This window comes from Crocodylus porosus, unplaced genomic scaffold (assembly GCF_001723895.1).
Source record: "Crocodylus porosus isolate Cpor-Errol unplaced genomic scaffold, CroPor_comp1, whole genome shotgun sequence".
Classification (NCBI taxonomy): domain Eukaryota; kingdom Metazoa; phylum Chordata; order Crocodylia; family Crocodylidae; genus Crocodylus; species Crocodylus porosus.
Genome location: NW_017728934.1, coordinates 7,591,609 through 7,603,246, shown reverse-complemented (window position 1 = coordinate 7,603,246; position 11,638 = coordinate 7,591,609). Strand labels below are relative to the sequence as shown.

Below are 11,638 nucleotides of genomic sequence, written 5' to 3'. Positions count from 1 at the left end.
AAACAGAAAAAAAAAAAAAAAAAAAAACCTCATAAGGAGACTCAAGGATGGGTTGTGTTCCTGAAATCATGCCCCTCTCTGGGATTCAGGCACTTGGCTCATGTCTCCAGTGCCTTTGCCCAGTCAGCCCAAAGCCCTCTTCTAAAGGCAGGCACCAACACTGCTTATTTCAGAAATCAAGCTGGGGCGGTCTTCTGTATTACTATTGCTGTTGGTTTTGTTTATAGTATTGTTGATATTGATTATTATTATGTGCCCCTTTTGTTCTTTTATTATCTTTTAATGTATTTATATTGCTATGAGTTAGTTGTTAGTAATTATTATTAGTAATTAGTTTTATTAGTATTCAGTGATAGTCAAAATAGTAATTCCTTTATTGTATAGTGAAGTTTAATTTATTGTGGTTAGGGTTAGGTTTAGGCTTAGGGTTACCATTAGGATTAAGGTTAAGCTTCATTTAGGGTGCGTCTATATGAGATACTTAATGCACAGTAGCCTAATAACACTGCGCAGTAGCACATCACAACACTAACAGTGCTAATACATTACTGTGCAGTATTATTAAGCTACTACGCAGTAGTGTCACAAAAAAGGTGTTCGCCAGCACTACTGCACAGTAACTCTAGTTACTGTGCATTTAGTCAGTACATCATTAAGCAAGTAGTAAAGGAAATGTGCAGTAACTACGGCACATTAATGAATGTGTAGACACACCCTTAGTGTAGTTCATGTTAGAGTTAGGTTTAGGTTTAGGCTTTTTCTGTGGTAAAAAATTCAAGCAAAAATGAAGAGCTGGTATTTTATGAGGCATATGTTTCTCTAAGAAGGGGTGCCTTGAGTCTAAAAAGATTAAAAACCATGGTAGTAGGTGTGTTTCAAGAGAAAAATAGAGGACATAAAGGTGTCTGGTTTCGTATCAATAGAGGACAGAGGACAACTGGACTGTCCTCTATGATGGCCACCCTACATCCATGATCCCACAGCCACTGGGAGAGGCCAGTGATTGATAGGTGGCTTTTGGAAAGTCGGAGATGAAAGTTAGGCAGTGTCCTGCAACTGTCCATTGGCAGCTGAGGGACAGCAAGCCCCAACGAGGGGCAGGCTCCTGGCTGTGATACCTATTTAATATAGATCTAGTCACTCTAGAACAAGTCCATTTTTATTCATGTAACAGGGTAAACCTGGCAAATTACCAGACATGACGGGTGAATTTGACCACAGTGGATTTCAAACATCTATGCGTGATAATGGCTCTTGCAGGCAGTAGTTTTCCTTCAAAACCAGCCTCAAATCAAGGAGTCCATGGCTGCCCACCCTCTGTCACATCAGCAGTTATGAGCCATGGAGCACTGCAGGGACCACTAGAGTGGGGATGTCTACTCATGACCCAACTGGGAGGATTGGTTTGGAGGTACTCTTACTGGGCTGGGGGGGTGGGTGGATGAAGAAGCAGCTGGGCATGCATGCAAAAGCTGTGGGAGCCAGTTCAAGCTCTGACTACAGGGGAACAGGAGCATAGAAATTGCTAGACTGGATCAACTTGTCCAGTGGTCTTTCCTGCCCAAGTGCAGGGGGGCTGGACCTGATGGTCTGTAAGGTCCCTTCCAGCCCCTAACAACTATGACACTATGAAACTCTGTCTCTTGACCCTAGTAGTGAGTGTCTGGCATCAGACGTTGCAGAGAAAGGTGGAAAAAAAGACATACAAGATGCTCTGCCCCTGTTGGACACCCAGCAGAGAGCCATGGTCCATACATCTAAGGGGGAAGCAATGGACCCAGAAGACTCTGTGGTAGTTTTTTGTTTTTTTGTACAAGGTTTATTGTGCTTATTTTGTTCAGTAAAAGAAAAAGTTGTTTTATTCCACCAAGTTTGTTTTCTAGTCATATTTACTACAGTATTCACTAAATACTTGCTTTTATAAACACTACATACTTTATCAGACCGATCATTCTAAGCCCTATAGCAATAGTTAGCATTATTTTTAAACAGGAAAGTCATTTTAAAGGTGGTCTTTAGATACAAATGTGTAAAGATAAATTAAGTTAATCTTTTAAGAAAATGAGAATTTAAAAACTGCTTTCAAAACAGTTCAAGAGTCTGTATGACTCGTTTTGGTCTTAGAAAAAGATGGCTGGCAGGAAAGCTGTCTACAATTTGATGACTGGATTTGGTTCTCCTTGAAACCAAAGAAATCTTTATTAAGAACTGAAATTGTAAAACTTGCGCATTGGACAGGAAGATAAAGACTGCTTTAAAATTTTCACATAATCAACTCATTTATCATAAAAATGCACAGTACTTCTAAAAATATCACAACTGTCAGTTTGATTATTGATAACTCAGGAGAAGTCTAATGCTAAAAGCATTAGACCATCAGTACTGTATTTTCTTAAGGGTCATTTTTAATTGCAAATAGAATCAAAGGATGATACAAAAAGTTTCTTCTCCCTAAAGGGATTTTCAGATGCAAGCACTGGCATAATAAGGGGATCTTCTCCGATATGAGCATCACAGTATGCCAATAAATCAGCTGCAGCCTTGGGTATCTTTATCCTGTCCATATATACTTCTATTTTTATTGCTCCACAGCTTTCCTTGCTTGAGATATACTGGTTGTGCTGTTAGATACCAACTCCTTCATTCTGTTCCCTGCAACCCATCTTGCAACCCACCCCCACCTCAAGCCCATCACCCCCATGTCCCTGCCCGCCCAGTAAGAGTGCCTCCAAACCAATCCTCCCAGTTGGGTCATGAGTAGACATCCCCACTCTAGTGGTCCCTGCAGTGCTCCATGGCCCATGACTGCTGATGTGACAGAGGGTGGGCAGCCATGGACTCCTTGATTTGAGGCTGGTTTTGAAGGAAAACTACTGCCTGCAAGAGCCATTATCACGCATAGATGTTTGAAATCCACTGTGGTCAAATTCACCCGTCATGTCTGGTAATTTGCCAGGTTTACTCTGTTACATGAGTAAAAATGGGCAGATGAGCTGGGGTTGGTGACTGGTGGCTAATGGCTAGGGGACAGCCAGCCAGGTAATAACTCAGGGCAATGAATTTGCCACAGAAAAACTCCCAACTCTGAGCATGTTTTGATATTTTTATTATAACCATTGGCAGCGAAACAGAACATGGTAAAATGCGAGATTTAATAGTAATAGCTGGTGCCTTGCATGAAGGGTTGAAATATGAAGGGATTTTTCACAAATATTCAGTAATTAGCAAGAAAAAGGAAGGTATCTTAGAGACTTTATCATTAGAGAATGAAGATGACCAGGGGATTTTTTCTCTGTACCCAAGGATTAGATAAAACTATAAAATTGATCAAAATTTTGTAATGAAAGGAGAAGGAATTTTTTTTTTTAGAAATTCATATGAATATATGTTAAACGATTTAAAAAGTCCTTGTTCCCATTCCTGCCTTTTGCTATTGACCCAGGCAGGAGGGAGGCCTTGGGGCAGGCAATAGATCTGGAAGAAAGTTCTTCAAAAGTTGCTCCTTGGACAGAGTGACTTCCCTGTGACCGGTGTGAGGAGCAGAGAGTCCATAACCATGCTGCTCATGTGCCCTCACAATGTCAGGGAGTATCACCTGCAGTTTCTTGGACTCTGTTCTTTTAGAGCCTCATACAGATCCGCTGAAATACATGTAAAAATGCCATATTGACCTCAGCACAGGCTATTTTAGCAGTTAATTTAGAAAAATCTCTGAACACTGAGACAATATTGAAATTGCAGACACCATTGATTATGCTTTCCTGGTGATCTTCTACATCCTGCTTAAAATAACCACATTAACAATGCTAAACCTGCCATTTCACCTACCTTACCAGTCCAAAATAATATAAAGGATTTCTGTCAGTGTTGAACCTGTATTATCCAGAGAGATGGTGGAAGCTCCTGTGGCAGGCCAGGGGCAGGCCAGGGGCAGGCAGGTTCTCCCATGGCAGGCAGGAGCTCCTGCGCTGGGCCACCCGACTCACTGCGCCCGGCCACCTTCTAGGCTCTAAGTGTTCCCCTGGGGGTGCCTCACATCCAGCCAAGCCCCTTCCTGGAGCACACCTGCAAAGCTGGGGGTAATGCCGCCACCACCACCCAGGGTCTGGACTGATCTTAGCCCTGTGCCCCCTGGGAAACACAGGCCTAGTAGTTCTTCAGGGTACTTGACCCACTGCAAGAACTTGGGGTGCTTCCCTTAGTATGAAGCACAAATCAAGGTCTTCCTTAGTCAGCTGAACCAAGGGGACCCCCAGGCATAATCTAGACCCTCTCCCAATTTGTCTCCCACGCTATGCACATAGGAGAACTTTATTGATTATAGGGAGTATGTTTGGAATAGGGTACAGGGTAAAGTAATATCCAAGGAGGGCAGAGGGAACTACACCAGCACAATAAAAATGGCTAGACTGCTTATTTAGAGAAAAGCTGTCTTCTGTCTTGTCTGCAATGTCAACACTATGACACCCCCTTTAAAGAAAACATCCCCCATGCTGGCAGCTGAGCCAAGAAGGAGCTCTCTGGGGCATGGGGGGGGGGGGCGACAGAGTGCTGGGGAAACCAGAGATAAAGAAGATCCAGGGTCTCAAAGCCAGAGGCTTGCCCCTTGGGATCTACTCCAGGGGTGGCTGCGGGGGCCCTTGGAGAGAAGGAGATGGAATAAGGCTTCTTTTTGGGGATTCTTGAGGAAGAGATTCTCCCTCAAAAGCAGTGGGATCTGTGACACCAGGTCTCACCTCCATGATCCCTGACCTGTGTTTCCACAGCACATTTCCTTCCAGGGCAAAAGCTCTTCTAGACAGAGGTGGGTTTTTGACCCTCAGAAAACTGCTGTTCAAGCCTGCCCACAATAGTAGGACTGAAGAAGTGAAATGTGGATGGAGAATATGAGGCCAGAGCATTCTGCAAAAGGCTATATCACAGTATCATAGCACAAGGCTGTAATATCACTCTCAATCCCCTGCCCTGTCCAGGCACATCTCACATCACATAATGAAATCATGAAGAGAAGAAGCAGTGACCTCCTACCTCCAGAGGAACACATGGACGGCTGGGCTCATGTGCCTAGGATTCTCCTGTATGGGCAGAGGCTCTGAACACAGGGGTATGCATGGCACATGAGCTGCATCTCAGAAACCCCAGGCACAACACCGTGCATTTCATACACTGACCTTTGCTTCTGCCTCTGTATGTCCACCTGGAAGGAAAAGGAACCACCACTTTCATCTTGTATTCAGCAAGGGGTCATGCTCAGTTGTCTGGGGTTGTGTTACCCTGAAGAGGGACTCTTCTGCAGAGTCCCCGTCTGTCCCCTATCACACAAGACTACAACCTTGAAATTTCATTAGGACCATTTGCACATGTTCTCCTAGCAATCCTTTATGCCCCAGGCATTCAAAATGACTGAGATAATTAATCTGCATCCCCAGAAGAGAAAATTCCCTTTTTCTTCAATCTTCTTTCTTCAAATATTTCTGAGGCCAAGGAGCTCTCTTACCATAATGTCAATGTGGTGAGCACAGCTCCCAGCTCCACTGTGATGATCCTTTCAAGGACAATGTTGTTATCCAAAAAAACCCGGGAAGTCTTTAACAAGCTTGGAAATGCCATGATCCCAAGAGACTCTCAAAAATGCCACCTTGAGATTAAGGGAGTTCATATTAAAATTCACTCGGCAAGCAGCATGGAGCAGACTGCATTCACTAGATAAGAAAGAGTAGAATAATACTGACAATGAGTCAGGCAAATACTTTTCCGTCACATTGAGAGAGGATCAATCATCAGTGTCCCCAAAAAGGCAGCCACTACTTACCAAGGCATAGGGCTCACATGCTCTTAATTCTCTGTAAAGATTTTATGTTTCCTCCAAGTTTTACTCTTCCTAATTTTCCTTCCCTTGGTTCTCTCTAGGGTACCTGTCCAGCTGACAGGTCCAGACAAGGAATTGGCTGTGGTCTGATACCCTGGGGTGGGAACCTACCATGAACCCCCTGCTCTGCAGCTCTGCCTATACTTCTCCTACCTACACTGCCATTCTGGACCTTGCTGCCTTTGCTTTTCTTTGTGGTGTCAGGGCAGGGTAGTAGGTCTGTAGAGGTTGTGAAGACCCCACCCCTGGGAGCCAAGTATCTCCATAGTTTGCTGTCCACCTGCTTCTCAGGGACACACACATCTTTCTCTCTTCTCTCTGCTGATGAACAAATGGTGGATCACAAGTTCCTGCCTCCATGCATTTCTGCCCCTGCTACCTGCCACTCTCCATAGATACCCAGACTCTTAACTTCCTACTGCCTGAGCTGTGTCATCACAGCACGTTTCCTTCCAGGGGCAAAGACTCTTGTGAGGGGGAGCAATTGTTTGTCTCAAAGAACATGAGTCTTCAAACTTAGTCACAATGTTCTTGGTGCTACTTACGCCCTCATTCCTCCAGGTAAGAGCCAATCTACACGTGGAAGTAAGAGAAGAAAGACTTTTGCACCATGATAGCAATGATGACGAACAGAGGAGCAGGATGAAGGCTGGGCTCTTGTGCTAGGATTATCTCCCTGGCCAGGGTCTCTGAAGAACTGGGTGTGTGTGAAGCCTGGGCTCAGCCTCAGAAGCCCCCAGCACAACACCATGAATTTCACACACTTGCCTTTGCTTTTGCCTCTGTATGTCCACATGGAAGAAATAGGAAACAAAAATAATTAGATTTCAGTTGGCAAAGGCACCATACCCAGCTGTCTTGGGCTGTGTTGCACTCTGAACAGGGGGTGCCCCCTTCATGCCTATCACTCTCCTCAGGAGGGTGCACTCTGAACAGGGGGTGCCCCCTTCATGCCTATCACTCTCCTCAGGAGGGTTGCTTGAGGAACCTTTTGGAATAGTTCCCCACCCCATCCCTATTGCCCTAGGCATGAATAAATCATTTCTTATGTGTTTCTTTCTCTATTGACTGAGATCATTAACCTGCATCCTCAGAAGAGCAAACTCCCTCTCTCAAACCTCAGGAATAGTGTTTCAGACTAGCAATATCCCAAAGAGTTTCCTTAAGCCAGAGTTACTGTGCAAAGTTCAGATCCCAACTTCCATTGTGAAGATGCTTTCAAGAACACGGTTGTTTGAAAAAAAATAAGAATGTGCCTGGAAACGCCTTGTTTTTAACAGGCTTTCAAGAACTTTGGTATTTTTTAACTTCATGAAATTCATGCTTAAGCTCCTTCAGCAAAAAAAGTAGCCAAGCAAATTAGGGAGAAAGCACTCAATATGTCAGAAGAGCCGGTTGATGCCCACAACTAGAAGCACGCACACACATACATTCATGTTACACTGAGAGGATCAGCCTTTGGAGAGTGACCTTGTTGCCACTTAACCACACACAGGGCATACAATTCACTTCCCCATAATTTTCTGTAAAAATAATTAATCCTCTCCCAGAGTCCATCTTGCTAATTCTTTCCCTCTTTCTCCCCTTCCTCCTCTCTCTATAGGACACTAGTTCAGGTGAAGGCTGAGCCACAAACATTGACCAGCAGCCAATGGGTAGGACCCCCATGACCCCTCTGCCCTGCAGTTCTGCCAAGCCTTGCCCTACACTGGCAGTCCACATCTTTGCTGCTTTCACCTTGCTTCATGGTGTTACTGTTAGGGTGAAACAGCAAATCTGGGGAGGTTGTGGAGACCCCATACCTGGAAGTCAGGGACTGTGCATAGTTAGAGGTCTCCTTCTGCTTGTCAAGGACAAGCAGCCTGTTGTCTCCTTTCTCTCCCCATGAGTGTTTTGCTGATTTTTTACAACATAGGCCACAGCTCGTGTACTAGCCACGGCTGCCTGCCCCCTCCCCACAAACATTTAACCCAAGCTCTCACCTTCATGTCACTTGACCTGTGTTTCCATGGCCTGTTTCCTTCCAGAGGCCGATTTCTGGCTCACATAAAACTGTTCTTCAAACTTGCCCACAAAAGTGGGAGTTAAGGGGAGAAAAGACTTTTTCATTATAACACAGAGAATGAACATGGGACCAAGGGGGTTGCAGAAGGTGGTATCACCGTATCATAACGCGAGGCTGTAATAACACCTCAATCCTGTGAACTTCCCAGCTATGTCTCCCCTCATGCAATTAAATCAATGAGGGAGGAAGCAAATGGCTCTCACTTCCAAAGAAATACATACATGTGCCTGAGTCTCCGCCACAGGCAGGCGCTCTGAACACAGGGGTGTACATGGGGCATGAACTGGGCCTCAAAAACCCCGAGAACAACCCTAAGAATTTCACACACACGTTTTTCCGGGCATACAGGTTTTAGCCGCTCTTGGTCTACAGGTATTCAGAATTCTTGGGAGAGGAGGTATCTTTTATTAGACTAAATAGTTGAAGAAAAAAGTATTAACTTTAAGCTTTTGGGCTCATATACCCTTTCTTAGGCAAAGGAGAATGCACAAATTGTAACATTTCTCCCAGGTAGAAATGAAACTTCATATTGCACAAGAGAATAGAAAGATATTATAGGTTCCCCTGGGTGGAAAAGTTCATTTTATGCAGATTAGGCTCAAACAAGGTTGGAGCAATCTGTTTACCTCCAAGGTGTCTGACAGCAAGCAGGGTGTGGAAACTTTCTTCCTTCGTGGTAAGATGTTTTCTATTGCCCAGGAGAGAGAGTTGATGGGATGTATCTCCTGGCACATACACTCTTTACTTTTGCCTCCATGTGTCTGCATGAAAGGGAAGAGGAGCACAATGACATTCAGATCCCAACCAAGGAGCTATACCCAGTTATCTTAGACTATGTTACGCTATGAGCAGGTGGGAGATGGAGTCCTTTGTTGTCACTAATCACATGAACCTCTACTTAGGGAATTTCATCAGGAGCTTCAACTCTATCCATATAAAGACTTTTAATGTTGAAGTTTGTGTTTTCCCCTTCTCAGTCCAGGTACCATCTGCAGGGGCTGTCCAGCTCTGGGAACTTTTCCAGCGTCTGGATTGGTGCCATCTTGTTCCCGGGCTGGTACAGAGCGGTCAGCCTGGAGCAGGAGAAATCCCCAGGGGGTGTCAGGAGGGAGGGGACTGGAAAGGGGGAGGGCAGTAGTGGACAGTGTGAGATAAATGTATTTCTCCAAGCAGCCCGGCTCCCTGAATCCACCAGGGGCTGCAGTGGGGGCTGTGAAGCTGTGCAGACCTGCAGGGGATGAAAGTCCCCTGAAGGGAGGAGACCAGGGAGGCCCCTGCCAGGGCTGCAGAGTAAAGGAAAGGCTCAAGGGAGCCTGTGAGAAGAGAGGTGCCCAGGACGAGGGCAAGATGTGAGACGCCACAGAGGGGGAGCGCAGAAGTATCCCTGGCAAGAAGAGACTCAAAGCTCAAAGCCACTCATCTCCCTGCTGTCAGAGCCAGCCCCACCGAGCCCCGCCCTGGACCCTTGTGAGTGGGTGACAGTCCTGCCCAGGACCACACAGACCTGATTCGGGGCAGCCCCTTGTCTCACTCCTGTATCTCTTACCATGGCTTCCTCCTCGTTATTGTCTCCTGAAACAGGATAATTTGGTGATGGCAACTCTTGATGTCCCCGGCCAGCCACAACTTCTGTGGGATGGAGGAGAGAGCAAAGGCAACGCCAGGGCAGGGAGTAGTGAGTGGCTGCCTGGGACAAAGTCCCATGGATAAATGGACTGCACCACATCACCCCGACACAAAGACATGCACAGGCCAGCCCCCAGAGCACATGTGCATGTACACACACTGGCTACCCCCACAGGCTCACACACACAATTACCGCTGACACCATATGCACATGCATGCACTTGTCACCAGTGCACACGCTGCCCAACAGACACATCTGTGTACACACACTCATTCCCAGGGCACATGTGCAAGCCACAATCCCACCCACATGCTCACATGTGAACCAAATCCACCAGACAGACATACGGCCTGACACACATGGTTAACACTCACCCAGGCCAACAGCAAGCCCTCAGATGCACAGCAAAAGGGTGGGGGGCAGGCATGGTCTTACCATCCTCATCATATCTTGGAGCTGATGTAAGACTTCCAGATTTGGTTTCTGCTTAAGTAGGGTGGCCTCCTTGTCTTGCAGATCTTTTGCCAGGAGATTATTTTTTTAGAGGTGCTCTTTATACACATTGCAGCCCCGCTCATGCTCAGCAAAAGTGGTGATGTCCTGCAAGAGAATACAGCACAGTGCCCTGAACACAGCAACGTGGCAGCTGAATAAAGGGGGGTTTCTTCATCCCACTTTGGGAATCCCAGGGTGCTGGGGAGCCCCTGCCATCCTCCACATCATCTGCAGAAGCCCCCTGACTCCCAGGGCCCTGGCGGGCACCTCAGGCTCTGTCCTGTGATGCCCAGAAGGGCTCACGTCAGGCCCTCTTCAATGCAGCCTGTCAGAAGCGGGGACCTGGGGCATGTTACATCCTAGGTGCTGGTCCAAGGCCACATGCGTCTCCTGCTCCCAGCACATGCCTGGGGAACAAAACTGCCAGGCTTCATCCCTGGCCCTGCCATTCACTCCCTGGTTGTTCTCACATAAGTCCTTCCCACAGCTTTGTTGCAGTTTCTCCATCTATAAAACACAGCCAAAGCCACCCAGCAGGTTCAAGTGCTGGGAGATGCCCAGATGCTGCAAGCAGAGGAGTCCTAGCTTGGCCTCTCAGGGCTCTTGAGCAGCCACGGACTCTTCTGTCTTTTAGTGCAAGCATTTCAGGCTATTCAGCCAGCTCAGGGCACAGGGGAGTATAGGACAGGGACCACAACGTGCCCAGATAAGACAGCTGATGGCAACAGATCCATCTCTGCCAGCGCCTCACAGCCACTCACCTGCTGTCTGCTCCCAAGCCCTCCAAACATGTCCTGCTCTGAAGGGATCCAGACCCTGGGGGCTCTGTGTCTTGCCTTGGGCCGGGCAGGTGGCGGTGTGCCGTGTCCAGCCATGCGGCTCGCCTCCACCTGGGGGAGCTGAACACGGACAGCGGATGTTTAGCAGAAGTCATCCTGGGACTGCAAGGGGGTCACAGGGGCAAAGTTGCTGGGCCAGGGCAGTGGGGGTCTTGGGGTGCAAAGGAGCTTTGGTATTGGGTTGATCTTGACCAGCAATTCTCAATCAGAAGGTGACGAGATCCTTAGCACTGTTACAGATCACACCTATGTGAGGCACAAAACAAGCCCTGAGATTTCAAACAGGAATCCAGGTGTCAAAGAACGGCTCTGTTTTCTCTAGTCAAAATATGAGTGAAAACTATGAGCTGGCATTTTCCAGGGGTGTCTTGAGTGTAATGAGGGGGCATATTGTGTGTAAAAAGGTTGAGAGCCACAGATCTGGGCTGAGAAAGGCAGTTACCTGTGTTTGAAGACAGGCAGAAGGCAGGGGAGAGATGCACCTTACAGCCTAACTCAGGGTTGCTCAGCCCCTGGCCAATGGACCACATCCAGCTCATGAAGCCAAGTCAGCCACCCTGTGGGGTCTCCACAGATTTGAAAATTTAATGGATGGGAAGTGGTGACAGCATTAATTGCCATGACTCTCAGAGCCCACAACAATTAATGTTGCTACTGTTTCCCCAATAATAAATGTTTGGGCTTGTGAGGTGCCCACATAATAGTGTAAATGAAGTGGGGGTGACTGGGGCAGGGAGTGGCAA

At 46.9% G+C, this 11,638-nt stretch overlaps 1 long non-coding RNA gene across 1 annotated transcript in view; it reads right to left on the bottom strand.

The window, feature by feature from the left end:
- The window catches only part of LOC109317642, a 12,003-nt gene extending 991 nt beyond the window's left edge, over window positions 1-11,012 (bottom strand). Inside the window, exons 1-2 of the long non-coding RNA XR_002103085.1 lie at window positions 10,814-11,012; window positions 616-620 (exon numbers count right to left, since the gene is read on the bottom strand). This is a non-coding gene — a long non-coding RNA (uncharacterized LOC109317642). The remainder of the gene's footprint in view (window positions 1-615; window positions 621-10,813) is intronic.
- Between the last annotated feature and the right edge of the window lie 626 nt (window positions 11,013-11,638).